This window comes from Camelus bactrianus, unplaced genomic scaffold (genome assembly GCF_048773025.1).
Source record: "Camelus bactrianus isolate YW-2024 breed Bactrian camel unplaced genomic scaffold, ASM4877302v1 HiC_scaffold_154, whole genome shotgun sequence".
Lineage (NCBI taxonomy): Eukaryota > Metazoa > Chordata > Mammalia > Artiodactyla > Camelidae > Camelus > Camelus bactrianus.
Window position 1 is genome coordinate 704,825 of NW_027413924.1, and position 12,275 is coordinate 717,099.

General features: G+C 37.5%; 1 pseudogene; it reads left to right on the forward strand.

The window, feature by feature from the left end:
- LOC141576643 (large ribosomal subunit protein uL16-like) overlaps window positions 1–12,275 on the forward strand; it is a 39,793-nt pseudogene that overhangs the window by 12,342 nt on the left and 15,176 nt on the right.

The window sequence follows — 12,275 nt, forward strand, 5'->3', positions numbered from 1 at the left end:
TTCCATTTTAGAGATTTTCAGAACTTTGCAGTCATGGATGTGTTACTGGACTGATGGGAGAAGAGCAGAGTCTGTCTAGTGGGTTTAATGTCCTCCTGTGTAGTTACTATTTGGGTAACACCAGAAGGCTACATAAATAAATATGTGGGATGTCAGTTTTAATTTGTTTGATTGGTGGTCTCTTTAGTGACTACTGTGTGAATTTGATAATGTGCCCTTTGGACTGATGCTGCAACATGCAGAGAACATTTTTCTACCTGTCTACAGGTAGACTTCTTTTCATTAGAGAAATATTACAAATTTAACTTACTAGATGAGAAATTTAGAGCAGGAAACAAAAATTTTCAGAGTGTTTGTGAAGGCCATATAATGGGAGAGAGGAGGTGCAGAGGTGGGGAGAGACACGCAGGGCATAGGAGGGAGGGAAGAGGCAGACATGGGGAGAAGGGCTTGGGAAGGTCTGAGGTCAGCCTTAGTCTGAGGTCACAGCCGTCATTTCTTTGGTCTGTGGCCCTGGGGCATTACCACTTGTTATCTACCGCTCTTTGAAATGTTGATTAGATGCTTGACTCTAGTTCCTGCTTTTCAGTATCTGGATTGTTTAAACCACTGAAGTTGTGCTGGGCATGGCGTAGTCAGGGTACCCAGGTGGGGAGATTCCACAGTAGCCGCTATAGGAGAGGGGCGGACCAACGGTTTTTGACTACATTGGAGTTTCTATTTTGTTTTGTTTTGTTTTGCTGTTTTCATTCCTCATTGGCCACTTTTCTATAGCTTTGCCTAAGAAGAATACTTGTAGTTCTGTGTATGTGATGTAGTAGTTGAGAGGCAAGCCTTGGAGTTGACAGACCCAGCTTCCTCCAGCTGCACTGCTTTGTGACCTTGGCCAGGTTATTTATTCTCTGTGTGAACCTGTAAACCTGGGATCATAATAATACTACCTACTTCTGTCACAGGGCAGCTAAGAGGATTGAGATAATGGATCACAGTGTCTTCTCAGAGTTAGTGCCCAGTAAATGTTAGTTGTTGCAATAAAGTTGAATAGGACAATAGTCTTCTTATTTCTGTGTGTGTGCTTGCTGGGTTTTTTGTTGTTGTTGTTTGTTTGTTTTTTGTTTTTTGAACGCTGAATACATTTGTGGCCTTAGTTTCTGAATAGGTGAACTGTTTTGAAAACTGCCTTTATTCAGCAGCAGACATTTACTGAGCACCTACTATGACAGACATTGATCTAAGTGAACAGGACATAAAGCCCCCTGCCCTCTGGAAACTTACATTCTGCTTGGGGAGACAAAATGCATAAAGCAAAGTAGATGACCCATCACCCATCTTATGAATTTTGGTGTTTGACTCCATATGTCTAAGCTTCCACTACCAACCATTAGTCTTCACCTTCAGCCCTTTTTTGTTCATTCCTGTAGTTATGCCTTAGAGTGTTTGTGGCAGGAGCGCCCTAAAAGCACAGAGCTAGTCTCATCTCCAGCTACTGCTCCATCTGAATTTTAAGGCACGTATCACTCCTCATCATTTCCCTGAGTTGCTGCTTGCATTGGCTATCACAAAGCTTACATTTCAGTCCCCACGCTTCTGTTTCTTGTTGTTTTCAGATGTGTTTCTCCTCCTCAGTTTCTTACAGTTTGCTCATGCATTTCCTTTCTTAAGAGAGGATACTAGAAACCCTTTTTAAGAACTATTCCCTGACTAATCTAACTGTATGCTTGTTGCCAAAAGATTGGCTCCCGGTCCCTGACAAGCCAAAGAATTCAGAGACTGGGTCTTGGAGCTTAGAATAAAAGAGGCAGCTTTATAGCTTTGTCAGGCAAAGGGGATTCACAGCAGGCTAGTGCCTTCCAAACTGTGTACCCACCTTGGGGATGGAGTGGGTAGGGTGGTTCTAGAGCCATAGCTCAAACAATAAAGCATTGACAACCATCAACACAATCATTTTCTCATCAGAAAACTCAGAATGGTGTTATGATGCCTTCAGGTGATCAGTTCTATGGAGGGTAGTGGTTAGATTGCTTTATCTCAAGGTGTGGTCTTCTTGGTAATTCAGGGTATTTTATAAGGTGACAGTCCTGTGACTGGACCTTCTTCTTGGAGAAGGACTCAGAGACCCAGCATGATGATGACTTTCAATGACTGGAATAAGTTAGAAACAGTAAGATCAACAGCTTCAGTTTCAACAATGGGCCTGTAACCATGAGTAGCAACCGGTCAGTCAGGTCAGTTGACCATTTTAAGGGTGAGCATAAGAATAAGTAATCTGTTAGCCTAAGTGAGCCATTTTATTAATCCTCCTTCATACTTTCCTTCTGCTCATTTTTATTTCTCACCCTCTGTGTTGTTAACTGAGATACTTAACTTATTCTCTGTCTTTAAAAAAACATTTTTTTGTGTGTTTGTGTCTCTTCAATTGAATTGTAAGCCTTCTTAGGTCAGGGACTACCTTTCTATTCTGAGCCTTAGCTTCCTCATTTGAAAAAAGTAATGTTAGAGCAGGCAGATAGCTAGATATAAGCAGAGAAAGGGGAACACAGACCAAATGGCAGCAATTGGGCAGAAATGAGGGGCACAGGCCAAATGCAGGAAACCACATATCATGTAAGAACCAGGGGTCCATGGGCAGAGAAAGAAAAGCAGGAATCTTTAAGCTCATAAGTGGTCACACATTTAGGGGTGATCAGTGGCCTGGAGACCAATAAAGAAAGGTGAGAAAAGGCAGGAACTTCCAGTGTCTGAATGAAACTTTTTCTCATTATGCCTTCATTTCATTAATATTAGCCTTGCAGATTAGAAGTATCCATCATGCACTGATGCCATGACACTTCTGATCCAGACTAAATAAGGACAAAAATCTCTTTTCTCTTTTGGAATGTGGATTTGGGATGACAATCAGGGAATCTGACCCCAAACCCTTCCTTCCCTAATGAATAACCCACCCATTCACTTTTACACCCTATGTAACTAACTTGCCAGAGAAACACAAGGCAGCTGCTCATCTGAGCCTGCTAGCTCTCCCCTTGAGAGTGTACAATCCATCCCTTAATAAGTTCTCACTTTACCTTTTTTAAACACTACATCTTATCTCAGAATTCTTTCTGGGATGGGACAAGAACCTGGTACACTGTCTACATCCACCGACGATACTAATACCAACCTCACAGAGGTGTTGTGAGACTTCAGAGAGGTAATGTGTGGAAAAGGTCTTGAGCCAAATCCTTAATAAATGTAGTTTTTTTTTCTTTGAATCACTCTAGTTCCTAAAGTTGGTACTGGGCATACATACAGTCAGTTCTTAAAAAATACTTGTTAGTTTATCCTGAATTTAGGTTGGGAGTCTTTTAATTTAAATTCCTCTTGTGTGGATAATTTTACTTTTTTATTTTCAGATAAGATTCAAAATATTACTTTTCAAGTGTCACATGAAAAATGCTGAGGTATTAAGAGACAACAAAACGGTGACTAGAGCAGGGACTGAAGCCCCGTTGTGTGGGTTCGGTACGGGCTGCCACACTTGTTGGTTACGTGACTCTTGGCAAGTTGTTTAATTTTCTTGGCTTTAGTTTCTTTATTTGTTAAGCTGGGGAAATAACAACTATTTCATGGACACTATGTTAGGTGAAGTGAGATAACCACTGAGAAGCGCAGCACGCTGCCCGCATGCAGCAGTGGCCGCAGGGGGGAATTTGGCAACATCTGCAGATGTTTCTGATGGTCGCAAGTAGGGGAGAGTTGTGTGTGAGGGTGCTGCTGGTGTCTAGTTGGTAGGGGCCAGGTGTAAACCTTGTATAGGACAGCACCCCATGATGAAGGATGATCTGGTCCAAAAGGTCAAATATACCAAGTTTGGGAAAACTTGCTCCATCATTAAATTCTCCGTTTCTCATTTGATTACTTCCTTTGTAGTATAAGGTACTTTACCAGTTATATTGTGTGTAAATACTGATTATTGATAAAGATAAACATAGACATGGATAAGCCTCTAACCCACATTTTAAAACATAGACATAAAGGAAAATTAACAGATTTCATGATTTTTTTTAAGATGATAAGGCAATTACTCAAAAAGTAAAAGTATTTATACTTATTATTCAGAAGCTAGGAAGGGTTTCCAGGAAGATTTTACTAATTTTTATACAATTAAAAAAAATTTATTCACCCCATCTGCCTGAATTTAATTTTTTTAAATGGCAAACTATTCACGTGAAAGTATAGCAAGAGTTAGGGGGCTTACAGAATGTGAGTACCATGATATGTAAATATGTGTAAAGTCAAGTACACACTAATGGAAAAAGCAAGTATCAATGTTAATAGAATGATCATTGGGAGAAACCTTGCATCATGTCTGATTTCCCTTTCTTCCTTCAAGTTTTATTACTCTCTGAGGAATTAATTTTTTTCCTACTGTTTAAAATTGAACCCTGTCCATTTAAGGAGCTTCTAATTTGATACCCTTGCTATTTTCCTTTATTTTCCAACCTGAATTGATGCTTTGCTTAAGGGAGAGCCTTTTCTAGTCCAGATTTAACCTAGCATTCAAACCTCCCTTTATTTCAGGGAGAGAATTAAGTGCTAATGCTCTAAGGCTGGAATTGGAAGGAACTAACTTTTCCCTTATATATATATTATTAGCTGTGTACCATCTTTGGGAGAATTGGAAAAGTAGGCAATTGCATCATTTTCTGTGTTGTAATTCAAATGACTGCTTCCATCTAAAAACTGACTGTATCTCCATTTGTATGTAACATGTATATATTTAATGCAGTTTGTGTGTGTGTATGTGTGTGTGCATGTATATAGTTTCATGTATGTATCTGCACCTGGCTATTTCCTCTGTCTGGAGTACTGTTTTCCTTTCTTCTGTGAAACATTTATCCCTTAAGACTCTATTTAAATACCATCTTCTTTAGAAAGCCTTTCCTGGTTAATGTGAGTAGAGTTAGTTGTTTTTCCTCCTGATTATGCACAGTATCTATGTGGCTTCATAGCACTTAACATAGGTATTTGTATTTTTCTCTTCTACTAGCCTGTCAGTTCTTTGACGACAGTGGTTCTATCTTATTTATCTTTTTAGTGAATCTCTCCTCCCCTAAATGCCTAACATTTGCTGCCACATAGTGGCATATAGTAAGTCAACCAATGAATGAGAGAGAAAAAAAAAGGGAACGATTTTCTAATAGGCTCTGCAAGAGGAGAATATTATTATCTTGTCACTTTTGTATCCAAGTGCTTAGTGTAGTGTCAGTCCAAAGGTGTTCAAAAAATATTTATTAAATGAATTAGAAGACAGTCACAAAAGTTGATAGAGATTTCATGTGAACGTTTCCCTTCATTTCTAGAAAGTATAAAACAGCCTATTCTTTTGGTACATGTGATGCATTAAGGTGACCTTCTTCTTGACTCAGCAATGAGACTTTTGATCCAACAGGTACTTCCTGAAAGATGCTTTTGGTTGATTTCTTTTCCACCTAAGTCCCCATTCTCATGTTGAATGTGTTGGAAAAATGAGTATATGGTATCAGCCTTACACCGTGGGTGAGCTATCATTAAGTACAGGTGTTAAATATGGCCTCTGATCTCCTCTGCCAAGTGTGAGCAGGTCTTTATTCTCAAGTTTGGATAATGACTAAGGCTGTTGAAACATGGGAGAGAACAAGGGTGAGGAAGGTGCCTGCTACGTCTCTTTCTTTTGATGATTGATTTTATACCTCAGAGCTGCCCCTAGTTATTTATAAAGAATTAACTAGGAGAGGGCTGAGAATCTACAGGATAAAAGTGTAGATTTGATCATTTGATAAATTAATAATTTGATCATTATTTGTTTTGATTATCATTGTTACCACTTATTGAATGTTTGCAATATATCAGACCCTCTGCTAAGGATATATACATACGTTATTTATTTCTCAGAGCAGTCCCTATGAAATAGATACTAACAAGCCTTTTTTATGGGAGAAGAGCTGATTCAGAGAATTTTCTAATAATGTATAGCTAGGAATTTGAATTCACAGAACTAGGATTCAAATCCAGATCATCTGACTGTGGTTTATGCTTTTAGTCACCGTGCTGCTGCCTCTTAAGTTTCAGTGGAGGAGGGTTTTTTTTTATTTGTGTTTGTATTTATTTATTTTGGGGGAGATAATTAAATTTATTTATTTATTCATTTATTCATTTATTTAAGGAGGTACTGGGGATTGAACCCAGGAACATGTGCATGCTAGGCACACACTCTATCACTGAGCTATGCCCTCCCCGTTCAGTGAAAAGTTTTATATTGAAAATTGCAGTACGGAAATAGGAGGGGAAAATAATCAGATTTAATCCTATACAGATATTAGAAGATAAACAGACTCTTGAAAAGCATTTTCCACGTTTATTTTCTTATACAAAATAATTATGAAATTTAAACCTGTAATTTAACCAACTTGCAGTAATTTGCATTTTTTAAATTAAATTCAGTCTTGCCCTTGGTATCATCATCAGGACAGGCATCCCAGATACATCTTTAGCAGTAGAAGAAGCCTGTCTCGGTCAAATCTAAAGGCTTAGGGAGCAAAGTGATGTTTATAAATAATTATTTTCTATGTGTAAAATGTGTTTTGTCATTAGAGGTAAATCTTTTGAAAGAGATTCTTATTTACGGGACAAGCCTCAGAAATATATTATTTAGATTTGGAAATGTACGGTTTGCCATGCTGGGAAGGGGTAGCAGAAAATTTGGGAAGGAGCACTTGTTAGTCTCTAAGATATACAGTAAGTCAGTGGGTACAAGCAGAGTGTTTTTATTATGTGGTTTTTTAAACTATTTTTGTTTGCTGAGATAGTGTTTGTCATTAGAATAAAATTCATTTTTCCTTCTTCCCCATACTTTGTATGGGACTATTCCTTAATTAGTTTATTTATAGTTGTTTCACATTTAATAAATATAGTGAGAACATAGTTTTGACGTCTGTGCCCTGTTATTTTTATTTGTTCATTAGGAGATTTAAATAGTTTTGAATTTTATTTTGTTACCTTAAAAAGAGCTAAACCTGGATATTGGTCTTTAAAAATGTCTTATAGAAGATTTTCTCTTTCTTCTTGGTTGTGTTTTAAATACTGTATTTCTAACTGTAGTTATATACACTTGAACTTTGCTACTTCCAGAATTATAATTCAAAGCCTTTGTAAAATTTTATCAAAAGTTACATGCAGACACTAAAAGCAGTGTGCTGAATGATGGTCTATTAAAGATTAAAAGTACCTGAATAACTCACAATGAAAATGAATGCAACAATGAATATATGTATGTTCATGTATAACTGAAAAATTGTGCTCTACATTGGAAATTGACACAACATTGTAAACTAACTATAACTCAATTAAAAAAAAAAAAAGAAGAAAATGCCTGAATGAAATAAATTGTGGTAAATAGGAATTTATGGTTGGTGTAGAGGGAGACAGATAATCCTGTCAAGACCTAAGGATCCTGTCTTAGGGAACTTACTGTTTTTTCACATTATCTATCTTTATTTTCTCCCCCCCACCCCCGTCAACCAATCAGGTTTTATTTCTACCTTGTAAGCTTGCATACTTATATTTTTGTAAAAGTTTAAGGTTATAGAAAATTTATAAATAATTCTGCAAACATACATAGTAGACAATCAAGTAAATGTGCAGTGACTTTGAATTACATCAGCTTTAAATCACATAATTCTTTATAATTTGTCATAGATGCACTTATTTGCAGGCATACATGTTGGGTTTCCTTATTTTTGTGTCCTATTCCAACATTCATACATTTTCACACTTGACCAGGCAGAATTAAATTCAAACTAGTGATGAAAAACTCGGCATAAATGTACTGTGCCTAAACCACTATTCCAGTAGTTCCCACAATTTAGCAATCATCAGGATCATCTGGGGGCTTGTAGGACCATAGATGCTGGTCCCCAAACCTGGTATTTGATTCAGCAGGTCTGGAGAGAAACCCAGGAGTATAAGTCTTACATGTTCACAAGTGATACTGATGATTAGGGGACGAGAATTTGAGAACCAATGTACTGTAGTAATGAGGTGATGCAAACCACTTATTTCAGAAGTTCAAGTACTTGTGTATAAAGATTAAGGCTTTGAACTTGTAACCTTAATTAGCAATACCAATCTTAGATATCAGTTTTTCATGTTGCATTGGTTACCTACTCCTCCCTCTTGGCTTGCACTGTTTTGTGCTATAAAGCAACAACATGAGCTTTAAAGCAACATTTATTTGGATTTGAGTATTGTCTCCTAGTATCTGATTTGCATAAAAGTACATTTGTAAAAGGCTTCTATGGCCTAGATAATGTTATTTGATTTTTGAAAAATTTTGAAAACTAGTGTTGCACCTTCTATAAATAGACTGAATAGCATCCAGGAGCCTTACAGGCACAGAAAAGGAAGTACTGAGTATTAAAAGAAGAAGAGAAAAGCCTGAGAAACTATCCCTCCCATGGAAAAGAAACATAAAGTATATTGGCCAAATGTACTGTGTATTCTGGGATTGTTCATTTTTAACAAGCAGCTGGGGGATGCTGAATTGGTGGTCCTCAAAATTCTATTTTGCATAGCAAAGCCCTAGAATGTCAGTGTCTAATGTTTCCACATATGTTTCAATTAGATTTTTAACACAGAAATAGATACATTACTTGAACCTATAAACATTTCACTAAGGTAAAAAACACAGTAACAAATTTTAACAGTGCCCTGGCAAATTCATACAATAAAAGTAAAAGCCATCCCAGGGGGACAGTCCGTTAGTATCCTCCATAGATGCACAGTTTGCCTTTCTTAGAAGTGAATATTAATATGGCACTATTATGTAAACAATATTGATGTCAGCATTTGAGTGCTTAATATGTGCTCTTCTGTGTGCTTTGTATGTATTAACTCATTCAATCCTCACCATAGCCCTCGGAGATAAATATTGTCCATGTCCCTGTCTTACAGCTGAAGGTTTGGCACAGGGGTTGCTAGACATGCCAAAGACCTCGCCTTCAGTCAGCGGTGGGCCCGGGGCTGCAGCCAGGAATTCTGGGGCTGTGGCCGGAAACCCTCACCACTATTCTATATGGTAGTCCTTGTCTGTACACTTCATATATCATTTATAGATGAGTGTCTGGCACACAAGGGCTATTGAAGTGCAGGCCATTTGCAATGGCATTTAATTATACACTCTATAAGGTTGGCAGAGCATGTCATTATCCATTTGTGTCTGTATATATGTCTGTATATTTTTCTGCTATAAATTAGGCTCCAGACTTGATTTAAATTTCCACTAGTCCTTCTTTTAATAGCTGAGTTCCCTGAAGTTCTTAGAAACTAGATGATTGCCTCAAATTATATGGCCTTGCTAGATCTCAAAATTAGCTTTTCTTACCACACATTCAACTTTATTTTCATTCCTTTTGAAATGGATAAGGACTAAGATTTTTACTTATTTATTTATTTTTGGAATGATACTGGTTTAGAAAGACAGAGGCAAATATGCTAAATCGTATGCCCAGTTGCTGGAGGAAACAAATTATTATGTGTTCTAAAGTTTTTTACCTGTAAAATTTTGAGAGTAGTATTACCTCATCCTGCTGCCTTGTGAAATTGAATCACATCACTCATAATAATGTGAAGTGTGAGAAATTGTACTGATGATGGAGCATATCAGCAGCCTTTAAGAGAAATAATATAAATCATATTTCCTCAAATCTAAGAAGCCTTCTGTGTTAGTTTTGCATTGCTGCTTTAGCAGCTCACCTCACAGTCACTGTCCATCAGGAGTCTGGGCGTGGTTAGCAGGGTCCTGTCCTCTGAGTCTTACCAGACAGAAATCAAAGTGTCAGCCAGTGCTGCGAGCTCATCTGAGGCTCACAGTCCTCTCCCAGGCTCACTTGGTAGTTCACAGAATTCAATTCTTTGCCTTTGTAGGAATGGCATTCCTGTTTGCTTGCTGGCTGGGAGTAACAGACACTCCCCTAGAGGCTCCTGGAGGCCACGCTTAGGTTCCCACATGGCCTTCTGTATGCACAGTTCACAGCATGGCTGTTTGCTATTTAAGGACAGTGTTCTCATAAGAACTGATTTTTTTAGGTCAGGCCAACCTACAGTAATCTCAGTAATTTAAAGTCAGCTTATTAGGGATTTTAATTACATTGATAGAATCCTTTCACAGCAGAATTTAGATTACTATTTGGTTGAATAACTTTGAGAAGGTGTGTAAAACAGGGTGTTAAAATCTTGGGAGCCATCTTAGAATTCTGCCCACCACATGATCAATTATAAGACAAATTGTTATTTTATTTGTCAGTAAGGAAGAAAAATGCTGGCTTAAAGTATGATAGAGTGCATTATAAGTACTTGGATATTGCTTTGTCCAAAAAAAACCCCCAAAAATAAAAAAAAAACAAAAATAGAATTGTGGTCATTCATCTAATCACAAATATTTGCTTCATGAATATCAAACTTAGTCCCCACCGCTGCCTTTCTGTGCTTTTTTGCAAGCATCAATTTTTTTTTAATGCTGAATCATAGTGTAATCTTTTAGAGGATATTAAAAATTGGGTCATAAATGTGACATGTGTGTACACAAAGTACACATAATTCAGCAAAGCTTACAATGATATAAACTGTCAGTGACCAAATTTGCACATGCCCAGGGAATGACAGCTACATTGTGACCACCACAGGGCAAATGGTGATTGCTTTTGTTTGTTTCCTACTTATTTGCAATCAGCTTTATTGAGATATAATATATACAGTAAACTGCACCCATGTAGGGTTTCATTTGATAAGTTTTGACAACTGTATTCATGGAAATGCTACCACAGTGAAGACATTTCCATCAGCCTCAAAAGAGTCAGTTCCTTCACCCCGGGCAATTATAGATGTTGTTGTTGTTGTTGTTGTTGTTGTCATTGTAGATTAGTTAGCATTTTCTGGTATTTAAGTGAGAATAAATGTTTATGGGGACAGTATTCTTAATTTTGGGGTTTTCTCCAGACCTCCTCATTCTTAGAGAAATAATTTCCTTTTTAGGTCTTAGGCTTATTCCTTCAGCGTGGGGGTAAAATGATTCTCCGTGAAGCTTTCTGGCCACTACCGTGGGCTACCGCTGGCTTCTACTTTGCCTGGGCATTGTTCACCACCTCTCGGAGTTGGCTGTCCTGCCCCACACATGTGCGTGCGTGGCTCCCTGGCCCACTGCTCTGTTTGCTGTCTGTGTGAGGCCCAGCAACGGTGGCGGCTTTCAGCTGGGAGTTCCAAGCTCCTAAAACATTTCACATCATTGCTGTCTGAGGCTGTTCTCCTGTTACTTAAGGCAGTCTTACCCCCCAAGAGAATCTCCATTTTTGTTGTTCAGATTCATAGTACAGTGTGAATCTTAGGAACTGTAAGCGATTTCCCTCCTAGTCACATCTTAGGGTTATTGCTTGTTTCATGTTGCTTGCTGTGTGCAGCGGTTTCCAGTGCAGGAAACACTCTGGGAAAAGTCTTACTTCCTGGAGCACAAGAAAAAGGGAACCAAGGGAGGACTCATGAAGCTCTCAGAAAGCTCTTTTAGCTGCCACTTAACACAACATTGTCCAATAGAAGTATAATACAAGCCGGATATCTAGTAGCCATATGAAAAAACTAAAGAGAAACAGGTGACATTAATTTTTAATATATTTTATTTAATATATCACAATATTATTATTTCAACATGTAATCAATATGAAACTATGAAAACTTATTAAGGAGATAGTTTAGATTCTTTTTCTAGTACTAACTCCGAGATCTGGAGTATATTTTATACTTACACCACGTCTCAGTGTAGACTTAGCCAAATGTCAAGTGCTTACTAGCTTTTGGCTGGTATATTGGACAGTGAAGATGTAGGTTATGAACTTTACTTTTCCCATTAAGACAGTAGTGTATGGATTCCACAAGAAATTGGCTTTAACAATGCTTGACTCTCTAATAGGTTAGGGCTTGTGTATTTCAGAATGGTTTCTATGGTTGAGATATAAAATACTTTGTTAATAAAGACAAATACATTTTTATACATTTTCCTCCTTTTACAGGTAAGCTTAGTGTTGAAAATTTGAAAAAGCCTGTGTAAGAGACTACAGATTGCCTTTATTTCTTAATCCAAAGATGGTAAGTATTGAATTCTGTTGAATTTCCTCTTTGTGAATGTTTCATTTTCAATTAAACAGAAAAGAGATTTATTTTGTCTTATTTCCTTGCTCCTCATATTCATATATTTATTGGTATTGACA